Source organism: Cavia porcellus, unplaced genomic scaffold (genome assembly GCF_034190915.1).
Source record: "Cavia porcellus strain 051 isolate PalLab524CR breed Dunkin Hartley unplaced genomic scaffold, mCavPor4.1 scaffold_10, whole genome shotgun sequence".
NCBI lineage: Eukaryota > Metazoa > Chordata > Mammalia > Rodentia > Caviidae > Cavia > Cavia porcellus.
The window spans coordinates 22,972,150-22,984,182 of NW_026947493.1; the positions used below are offsets into that span (position 1 = coordinate 22,972,150).

Here is a 12,033-nt window from a genome sequence, read left to right on the forward strand (position 1 = left end):
AGGTGTATTCACTTGCTTATGGCTCTTTAGCAGGCAAAAATACAAGACTCTCAAAAGCAGAGAGAGAAGATTTTTCCTACCAGTTGGCTCTCTCTGACCCAGAAAATCAGGCTAGTGATATTGTTGTTGTGTATCCTAATAAACATAAGCTAATCAACTGAGAAGTCACTCCTTAGTGGTTTATAATTATAATACTATAAGCCATGGGTGACCCACATATCCCATAACTAAGAGTTGTATGCAGATGGAACAATTTTCTGTGTCCTTTTAGAAGTCTTATTGTTATTCCTATTTCAAGGGACGAAGCAGAAAATGGTTTTTCCCATCTTATTTTTCTTGCATGCTCTTCAAAGCAGGGATCTACCTACGTGCCAACCTGGTGACATGTGTGTGTGTGTGTGTGTGTGTGTGTGTGTGTGTATCATGATTAAAACACAGTGGTATCTTGGTTCATGAACTTAATTTGTTGCATGATTTTGGAAAAAAATGGTCACATTTGTGCTCATCCAGGAAAGATGACTGTAACTGTGTTTGTCACCTGATATAGGGTTTACAAATAAAAACAAAATTTTGCCAAAGACTTTTATTTGAGAACCAAATTATCTGCAAATAAAAGTGCTTGTGAACTGAGAAAGGCTTACCCCAAGTCTTCTTCCTGGCAGGGCTTTATAGGTCTTCATTATGTTGACACAGGACTCCTTAAGACTGGGCTACTGAAAGGGACATTTCCAAAACTTACCTAACCTGAGAACTCTTCATTTGGAGGAAGGCAGTAGATGTTTTTGTTTTTATGCTCCATAGACTATCAGTCCAAGGAATGTAACTTAGGAAACCAAAGAAATGCCTGGGAATCCACCCTTTAATGCTTCAACCCCATGATATTTCAAAAACCAGAATAATACAGACCTAAAAAAGCAAGAGATCAGATTAGGAAACTGCCTCTGCCATGTGCTACCTCTTCTACCTCACCTAAGTTGTTTATCATCTATGAGATTTGTTTCCCCAACTATAAAATAGGGACAATAGCATTTACAATTTAAAAGAATTATTTAGAAAAGATTTATAAAATATTGTATACAAAGCACTTCTCTGAGTGCTTTACCCCACATGGACACCAATAACAGGTCTTTCTTTTTTAAAACTATTTTCCTCTCATTCCCACTTTTCTTTGCCAACAGCTCAGTGTTTGCAACCTGCTTGCTGGTGGCTGAAATGCCTTTTTGCAGGAATGAAATTAAAACAGCTGCGTGAAGATGAACTGGGGGGGAATTACACTAAAGTCCTGCTTTTAAACCTTGGAGGCAGCAGATTAATTTGGCAATATTTTTTTAAAAATTTTATTTAAAAAGAAAAGCAAAACAGAAAAAAGGGTAGCAACAATACAGAATTCCAAAATAAATAAATAAAACTAAGAAATCACTAGTTGATAAATTATATACTGTCATCTTAGAAATAGTTGTTCAAGTTACAAAATTAAAGCATACAAAGTGGACATTCAAACAGTGAAGTCTTTTTTTTTCAATAATACATTTTTTAAAATATGCATGCTTGAAAGTTCTCATTCTGATTAAGATTTAGGCTCTTTTTTTTGCATAATCACCAGAGAATTATGAAACAAAACTTGGTGATCATAAGGTTTAAAACACATATGCATTTCTATATTTATTCTATCTTGCTAGCTTTAAATATTTTCAGACATTTCTTTGAAAGCAAAGAGTAGACACAAATGAGAAAGTCAAGCTCCTGGTGATTGACAAATGGAGTCAGGGATGAAGATAGACCAGATCAGAACAGAGAGCCTACTAAGAGTAATCCCAGTCTACTTTCCATTTTCCCTGAACATGTGCCCAGAATGAAATCAGGAGGTAGGTAAAACACAGTGCAGGTGGATCTATGTGGGAGGAGTTCAGAGGTGCTAGATTCCTTTAGGCAACCATGCACTGGAGCTAGTGAGTTGCTGTCACATTGGTCCTAAAGTCATTTTCAACTCTGCAATTGCCTTTGTACCAATTCCGAAAGCCAGGTGTCACAGTCAATAGTCTCTTGACAAGAATGTTTGGGGAACCTAGAAATCTAGACACTAAAGCGTCCATAACTCAAACATCCTTCACTCTGTTTCAAAGAATAATAAGGTTAAACAATTCTTTCTCCTGATATTCTGATAGGCACCATGTTTCAGTTTGCTTGTTTGTTTGTTTTTTAATGAAGCCATGAAATCTGCTATTCTATTTTGCTAGTCCAAAATGGTATGCAGTCATCAATGAGAACAGTTAGAAAATAAGAAGAAAACTACAGAAATGGAAGCAAGGATCAAAAAAGTGCAACTCTACATTTCAGAGTTGTGACAATTCAGTAACTGACATACGATGGTCACAGTTTGATGTTCAGTGGGAGAGGGGTGACAGAGCCTATGTCTAGCCATTAAACCATGAACATCTTCAGTATGACAAGAACTCTCTCTCTCTCTCTCTCTCTCTCTGTCTCTCTCTCTCATGCTCAGAGCCCAGCATACAGTAAGAACTCATTAAATTTTAATTGGGCAAACAAAACTTCACATTTTTATGATATAAAAACTTTGTGGCCACACTGTGGTAGGCTCTATTTTGGACTAAGGCCTCAAAAGAAGTAACTAACACCATCATATTTTTAGGCAATGACAGTCTTTTCTGGCAAGAAAGGTTTATTTATACACTCACAAGCTTGCACATACACACAGCACTCTGAACATTCCAATGGACACTCAAACAGAAAGTGATGATGTGAAGACAGGATATGGTAATGAAGGTTAAAGAAGAATTTGGTGTGACTGGAGTCCCCTCAAGGGAAGAAATACTCTTTAGAGAGTCATAGAAAGAACATTGACTATGGAGTAAGGTACTTAACTCTGAGACTTGTGAGGTTTAACTTTAGTATTTGGTTCGGTCCAGTAAGAATAATAGCACCTGACTCACAGCAGAGAGAATTTAAGGAGTTAAAATGTACAGCAAAGTAATATTTGACAGCATACTTTGTGTAGCTTTTTCATTTTAGATAACATGACTAAGTAATGGCCCCCAAAATGTCCTCATTCTAATCCCTGGAGTCTGTGTGTAGGCTGCCTAACATGGACCAGGAAGTAGGAAGATGCGATTAGTTAAAGATCTTGAGGAGATGATCTTGGGTCCTGTGAGCCCAATGTAATCACAGAGGTCCTTAAAAAGAAGAAGTCAAGAAAGTCAGAGTCATTCAAGGGAAAAGACAAAACTAGAGTTTGTAATGATGGGAGGAAAGCCAGGAGCCAAAGACACACAGCTCCTAGCGGCATGCAAAGGCAGGCGTCAGTTCTCTCAGGGTCTCCGGAGGAATGGGACCCTGCCCACACCTTGATTCTCACCCACTGAAAGCCATTTTGGACTTCTGAGCTCCACAAAACCCTAAGACCATAAAACTTGTCTCATTTAACAAGTTCAGTTTGTGACAATTTGTTAAAGCAGAGACAAGAGACCAAAGCAGGTGATTTTGTTGGCTGCTGCCCACCAGCTACTGGAGATAAATCATTTGTGGCTACAGAATAACAGAAGTGAGACCAAAGCAGAGCATTAGGTGTTCAGCTTTGTAGTTAAAAACAGGCTCCCAGAGCACACTGGATACAATAGCTGTGAAAGTTTACAAGGTTCATTTTGAAAGAAGTGGGATTTTTAAAGAGAGAAGGGTGGGGGGAGTGATTGTTAATTCTAAAGAGCTACTATTTGCAAACTCTAAAGATGAGAAGGAAAGGAGATTGGATCCATCCTACGAGTTCAGGTGCCACACAAAGAGGAGATAAAAGCCTGGGGGCTGACATAAAGGAACAGGTGAGAGGATAGGATGAGCATTTATGTGTAACCCTCCTGTCTATAGGGAAAAAGATAAGTAGATTTGTGGGAGCTGATAGCAAAATCAGGTGCCCTGAATTCAGGGTATGATTAAAGCCAAGCAGCTTCCCAACTTCAGTAGTCCCAGGAAGAACCCACTGGAAAGCAGGAGGGTGAAGCAGATAGGGAAGCTTGTAGCGTGTATGGGGAGCTCTGAGAAAGCACTCATGGTTCCCCCAGAGAGCCATGCTTCTTTGTGTGCCAGGGAAGGGACACAAAGGGAGGCAGAAAGAATCTGTGCAGAGAGGGAGGAACTTTGGGATCAAGGACACAGACATCACAACTATAGTCCACGTAAGGACAAATAGGAGATTGGTGAGAACAAACACAAAACACACCTTTCCCTGCTGCTATTGGACCATGCGTATTTCCCTTTGAATTCAGGCGCCATCCTAGAGAAGAAAAGAGACTAGGAGAAATTGCTGAGAAGATCAGCCTTGACAGGGAGTTTCATCCTTGAATTAAATAAATTTGAGGGCTGAAGTTTGATCCAAAAAGAAATGTAGCTTTAAGTAGACAACTCTGACATATTCTTATAAAAAATATTCGCACAAAGAACAAGTTCAATTTGATTATAGAGAAATAAATCAAATTATACTGCTATATTTACAAACTTTGACTATAAATTCTAAGCTTGAAGATGTGGGTAAAGCCAGTGGCATACAGTAGTTGCTCAATGATAACACTCTGCTCTAAATAAGAGAAAATGAAGAGAAAGGATACATGCTATAGAAGAACTAGAACCCAGTTTTAAAGGAATAGCACATATTTGTTCTTTTTCCTATCTAGCTTAAGGACTTTTCCACTGGTAATAACAACCTGATTTGCTTTGGGGTCTACCCTTTTCTTGTTCCTTCCATAAGATCTAGTAGACTGAGCTCATTTCCAGCTCTGGGACTGGGCAAGTGACTGATACCTGTTCAGAAAGAATATTTAGACTGTGTTTACTATAGTGAATTCAAGGAAAGAGATATAATCCAAATTTCATGCCAGCTAGAAATTCCAAAAGCTTTTCTTAGCACCATTTATCAAGAAAGACTGGACTTTCAGCACTATCAAGGTAAGATAAGGGAGATGGTGACTGAATTTAAGTCAGGGCAGAAGAAAAGACTCAAATGATCTAGAAAGGTACAGGGAAGCATTATTTGTATATCTGAATCCATTCAAATTTGACTCATTTTTTGCTTAAGCAAATTTTGTTTGTTTTTTCACTAGCAAATAAAGTACCCTTTAAAAACATGCAGATATCCTACATTCTCAAGACATTAACAAACTCAGCCTTTCCAGATCACAGAATTCATGGTATAAGTTCCTAGCAGAAATATGGAAGGGATCATGTAGTTACCTGAAGGCCAAGCTTAAGGACTTAATTTTGTTCCAATAAGTATTAGACATCCACAGTGTAATGAGAGAAGTGACATGGTGAAAATTTTTGGAAAATTGGTCCAGTAGTTACATCAAGGTTGATTAAAGCAAGGGTTTATAACTTGGGATCCAGGACCTTAAGTGAGAAAAATTTATCACTTTTACTTGCACTAACCTCAATTGTATTTTTTTTTCTATTTTCAGTATGGATAATAGACTATAGTAATATCATTAATACTTGAATAATTAATATAACAGTTACAGATATTTTATATACCATTATTGTATAGATATATCAAAATATCATTCATCATTGATTTGAAATTATTATTGTTAATATCTACAATCAAATGAATATGCAAATAAACATATCAGAACCTATGGGATGCAATGCAAGCATTCCTTGGAGGGAAATATATAGCAGGAAATTCTCATATCAGGAAAACAGAATGAGCACAAATAAACAACCTAATGCTGCACTTCAAGCTTCCAGAAAAAGAAGAGCAAGTCAAGACCAAAACTCATAGAAAAGAAGAAATTATAATGATCAGAGCAAAAACTACTGTGATAAAATCAGCATAATATTAGCGAAAAAACCAAACCTGAGTATCAGTGGAATAGATTAGAAGTTGCAGAAACAGCTACAAAGACACTCAGCCACCTTATCTTTGCCAAAGGGGTCAGATGTGTTCACTGAAAGGAAGATAGCCTCTTCAGTAATGATGCTGGAAAAAGTGGCATTCCACATGCCAAAGACTAAAACTAGTCTCATGTCTAACACCATGCACTAAACTGAGTCAAAATGGATCAAAGATCTAAATATTGAAATAGAAACACTAAATCTACTGGAAGACAAATAGGTAGAAATCTTTAAAATGTAGGGGTAGGCAAAGAGTTCATGAGCAAAACTCAAACTACACGGAAAGTACTTCAAAGAATCAACAACTGGGATTTCATCTTACTAAAAAGTTTTTCACATCAAAAGAAATCACCCACAGAGTGAAAAGAAAATCCACAGAAAGCGAAAAAATTTAGCCAACAGTCCCTCAGACTAAGAACTTCTATCTAGAACATATAAGAATTAATTATATTATAGTAATTAAAAAACCAGTCCTCTCAAATTCAAAGACCCAATCCAAAACGGGCATCTGAGATGAATATGCACTTCTAAGGTGGAGATATACAAGAAAAAATGTCCATATTATTGGAAGCTTGAGAAATCCAAATGAAAACAACACTGAGATTTCATCTCACTCCAGAAGGAATGCCTATCATCAAGAAATCAACCAATGACAAATGCAGGCAGGGCTGTGGGGAAAAAGGGACCCTTCTCCATTGTTCGTGAAGGTGTAAACTGATACAACCACTGTGGAAATATGTGTGGAGATTTTCCAATAAAACTAGAACTGTTGGCCCCATTTAATTCAACTACTCTTTTTCTGGGTATTTTCCCAGAATTGAAAACATCATACCTTGGCGATATATGTGCACTCATGTTTATAGTAGCACAATTTGTAATAGCTAAATTTTGGGAACAACCCAAATGCATTTCAATTGCAGAATTGAAAAGAATATATATATATATATATATATATATATATATATATATATATATGGCATTTATTTAGTATAAATATATACACACACAAGATATTTAACTATATTACTAATCTCAGTTGATCAAAAATAATGCTTTTTACTTTCATTGTTTTATTTTTGTTCATTTCATGCCTATATTTTATAATCCTAACAAATACTTTAAGATAATGATGTGCAATTATTAACCATTATTAATCTCCTATTATTTTGTTTTGAAATTCTGTATCATAATTTTTACTTTTTCTTTTCTTTTTTTTTTTTTTTTTTTTTTTTTTTGTCTTTTTCATTTTTATCGGTACCAGGGATCAAACTCACGACTGCCTGCTTGCAAGGCAGGCGCTTATGCCGCTGAGCTACATTCCCAGCCCCTACTTTTTCATTTTAAAATAAAAAATTATCATTGTTACAGAACATACCAGTGGATCTTGTATAATGCATTTATTAGAGAAGTACACATCATTATAATGCAAAACCATAGGAGAAGTATTTCTATTTCCAGTATGACATTTCATTATAACAGGTTTATTTTGTAGTCATAAGTATTTTTATGTGTAAAATCATTTGAAGTAGACCTGAGTTGTGCAGACTCTGTTGACACAATCCAACAATGCTGCCTCGAGGGTTTCAAACCAGGAGGAAGTATGAAAAGCAAGACATAGCTCCAAGAGGATCTGAAAATTTCCAGCTGGATCTAGAGGAGAAAATGAACTTGTGCAATTTAGGATATAATGGAAGACATGAGACAGCAAACAAAATTTCCAAACCTGAATGAATGAAATAAAATGGGCACTAAATAAATGACCAAATAACTAAAACAGAACATGTGGGACACAGCTGCTTTAGGATCACTGTGCAATCCATTTCAAAATAATGGTGGGACTTCTCAAAGAAGCTATTCCATAGAAAAATTAAAATACGTCCTCTAGGCTCAGCTCAGAGTTTAGAGCAGATCTGGCCTACATGGAAAACGACATAAGGATGAAAGGCTGTGGCAGAGAGACTGAAAGGTACCAGAGACTTGTAGTAACAGGGCTCAACTTCTGATTTTCCGGGACCTTGCCTGTCTGTCTTCCCCTACTCTTTGGCTCCCTGACTCATCATCAGAGAACAGTGTGTCTATAGTGACTGTAGAAATTTCCAGCCTTTCACTTCATATAGCTCCCAGTCAAAATAAGAGTTCATCTCTTCTAGGAAACCCTGGAAGGGGAACTTCTTTTCCCTGAATACGAGTTGCACATTCTGCCCAGATTTGCTGGAGCTGAGTGGTCGTCTGAACTATGATGAGCACGTATTTGCTTCTACATAAAAGAATTTCTATCTATGCGCTTGAGTTACATAATTGTTAATCATGCCCCATCCCCTTTGGAAATCATTTGGATGGCAAAACACATGGTCCCCCTTCTGAACTCACCAGAAGCTGAGGAATGCAGCTGGTGAGTCTTCCGGATATGTGCTCCATCCTAGCTCTGGGGATGTAGGCAGGAAGAATTTTGCAAAATACATCAGAAGTGTTCTAGCAAAGAATGTGGAAGCTGGACAGCAAAATCCAGTGGTAGCCACTTTAGTAGAAATAATAAAGTAAAGGAAATTCTTTGGTTAGCAAAGAAAAACATAGAATAAAGTAAAACCTAGATAGCTAGAAGGAGAACACAAGATATTCAAGACATAAAAAAGGAGAAGTTAAGAGCAGTGACTAGCTCTGCTAAAATTGAATAGTGGCCCCAATTTATTTATCCCTCATCTTCTGGAAGCTTGCAGCAGAGTCTGGCACTTTTAAAAACATTTTCATTGAAATCTAAATATCAGAGAGTATTTGCCTTCTATACATAGAATGTTTTCTGTCACCTAGGAAGCCAGCCATTCCTCAAAAGTGGTAGCTTTTGCAAGAAATGTGTGCAGAATGGAACAGACAGCAGGCAGTGTTTTTATTGGCATAAAGCACCTTCTCTATGATGGGTCCCAGGAAGATGCTCGGAAGAGTGTGTTCAATTCTCTGTTCTGAAGTGGAGGCTAGTGGTCAAACACCTAGATTCCTACTGCTCTATATTTTAAAGTAACCTGAGTTCCTAAACCACAACTTTTAATTAAGAGAAAATTCTCTTTTCAACTCAAATGAGCTCAGAGTGTTCTGTATTTTAGCTTGGCCAATTTGGGTTTGAAATTTAGCTGATCAGAGCTCTCTATTGAGGACCTGCTATATAATTTTCAGTGCAAGGTCTGTAGTTCAGAAACATTATTCAAGACAACCATAAGTCAACTCTTGGCCTTACTGAGCATGAGGCTCCACTGTAAATAGAGTTGGGAAACAAGTCTTGTCTCTTTCCTCTCTTTTCTTCCTCCTTATATTCCATAAGATGAAACTGCTTGACTGTTTTTGCTTTCCCTCTAACCAGGACTAAGAGACCAGTTTAGTACATTTACTTGCAAAGAATTATCCAAGTGCTGTACCTCACCACTTCAGAATCTTACTTAACTCTTATGTTACATATCCTCACTGAGTGTAGCACTGTGCATTCCTTGGTTTAGAATCCTTTCTCAGTTATTTGTCTCACATAGTACATGGTGAGTTGGGTATATCCTTTCTCTGACTTACTGCAAAACCATAAATTGCATCTTCCACTCTGGCAGGTGAATAATATCTTGGCTGCATATAAAATCTCTAGGCATGAACTTTCTCTTGGGGGTATATAGAGACATTATCACACTGTCTTTTGGTTTGTAGTATTGCCAAAAAATGTTCAAGTGACAATTTGATTCTTTTCTTTTTCTGTGTAACTGTTTTTCTATCCTGCAGTTTATAGGATTTTCTATTTACTCTTTAAGTTCAGCAATTTTATCAGAATGTGTCATTACACAGCTTTTCTCTTTAGTATTTCCTACTGCTTATTCGCAGACTTCAGTGTTTTCTCTAGCGTTAAATTCTCTCATCAGTTCAGATAAATTTCTTTTCTCCATCTGTTCTTTGCTCATTCTGGACATACTATTAATATATTACGTCTCACATACAAATACACCAAATAATTTGTATACCAAATAGCAATTTATGTAAGTACTTCTTCCATGATTTCTTTACAATTTTGCTCTGAGGTATAGAATATCGCTTATGTTGAATCTTCTAATTCAACTCTCAACAGCCATGAGCCCCTTTAGTTCATCTGTAAAACTTCTAGATGTAAGAATCATGCTTTGTATTACAGAAGACTTCCTTTGCTCTGTGCTGTCATCAAAGCTCTTTCAATGTTCTTCTCATCTTTTCACTTGAATCCTTGAATGTATTTTCTAGCATCTTCTTTTGTTGGAGTCAAGGGCTTATTATTTTTTATTCTCACTTGTTCTGAACTCCAATGCTCTTTATTCTTGGGCTCAGGCCCACCAGTGGCATATTAATCAAGGCAGGGAGAAGTTACCACTTCACATATCAGCTACCAGTATGCCATGGAAAATTGAAAACAATAGTAAAACCAACTAAATTTACCCCACTATGCCTTCTCTATTTACCATACACACCAATTCAAACAATGTCAGTGATAAAATACACTACCAAAAGTCTCTGTTGACTTAATAATTTCTGTGGTTACCATTGAGTTTTACATATATGTAGTCTTCAAATTAGAACATTTTCATTACTTGTCCTTTAATAAACATTCAATATTGAAGTTTCTGTAGTTTAGATGATGGGGGTCCTCCAAAGGCTCATCTCTTAAAGTTATGATGGTACTGGGAGTTGCTATGAACTTTTAAGATTTGGAGTGTGATTCCAAAGGAGGTTATGGCTATCCCCCCCTTCTCTCTCTCTCTCTCTCTCTCTCTTTCTCTCTCTCTCTCTCTCTCTCTCTCTCTTTCTCCCTTTCCTGGTTCAGTATACTACTGTGCTCTACACTCATTCCTGCTATGATTTACTTCCCTTGCCAGAGATTCAAACCCACTGGCGTTGCCTGATCTTAGACTTGAACCTCTAGAACAAGAACCAAACTCAATTTGTCCTTACTCTATACATAGTGTGTGTGTGGCATTTTGTTATAGAGACACAACTGACTAAAACAAAGTTAATTCAGAAAAGTCTTAATCATACACTTGGCCTCCAATAGTCCAGACTCAGTTATGAGTTCTTGTAAAGATTAAATCAATAGTAGTTTGGAATTGTTCCAACACATCTCAGACGCAATTCACATCTACAGTACCTGGACTGGAGTACAACATATTCTTACACTTGAACTGTATATTCTAAATGAACAATAATAGAACAATTACAGTAAATGTGAAGAAAGAGAACTTCTTCCCATCCCTGGGACAAAAATACCCAACACTCACTGTTTAGAGGAGGAAAGGTCTATTTTGGCTTACAGATTGTAGAGATTTCAGACCATAATCACCTGGCTCTGAGGCAGGAAGACATGGCAGAGGAACAGCTGCTCAGAGCATGGTGCACAGGAAACCAAGAGAAAGGCTGAGAGGGAGACAGAAATAATCTCGTCCAGGCCACTTCCTCAGTGACCCACCTCTTCTGACCAGGCCTCCTCCTTCGGGAAGCATTTGAGCTACAACTGAACTGGAGGTCAGCAAACTCCTTGGGACTAGAGCAAAGCCAATCCCAGGAACGTAACCAGGGGCAGACCATGTAAGCAAGCTGACCTCTAACTCATTTGCATATCAGCAAATGTCCCATTCCTCAATGTTCCTCCCTGTTAACTATAGCACAAAGAGCTCTGAGACTGTGTCACTGTCCGTGCTCTCAGCAGAACACTGAGACCTTTCACTTTCAATCCCTTTGCAGGCTTCCCTCTTTTACACTGTGTATAAATAAAGACACAGACCATGCTGGGTGTGGCTTCTCCTCCATCAGAGGTGTTGCATTACTCTGGTCACAGTTTCTCTTTTCCTATATATCTTGCCTTTTGTTAATTTCTTTGTAACTCCATCTCAGGACCCTGCTGGCTACTCGGACAAAACATCGCCCTAACAGCAAGGCATCTATGCGCCCCACTAATCCAATCACCCTGAGATACTCCACCTTTGATAGTGTGAAACTTTGGGGGGACACTTACATATAATCCATAACATTGACGTTACTTGTTACTGTACATATAGTTGGAGCTTTGGTCTGTACTAAAAATGTTTTGAGGGGCTGGGGATTTAGCTCAGCCGCATAAGCGCCTGCCTTGAAAGCAGACAGTCG

At 37.6% G+C, this 12,033-nt stretch overlaps 1 long non-coding RNA gene across 1 annotated transcript; it reads right to left on the minus strand.

Annotated features, from left to right (window-relative positions):
- Positions 1 to 7,115: 7,115 nt before the first annotated feature.
- LOC111754614 (uncharacterized) lies at positions 7,116 to 11,489 on the minus strand. Its single transcript, XR_010049960.1, has 3 exons — positions 11,169 to 11,489; positions 8,269 to 8,416; positions 7,116 to 7,548 (listed from the first exon to the last, which is right to left on the minus strand). It is a non-coding gene; the product is annotated as an uncharacterized LOC111754614 (long non-coding RNA).
- Between the last annotated feature and the right edge of the window lie 544 nt (positions 11,490 to 12,033).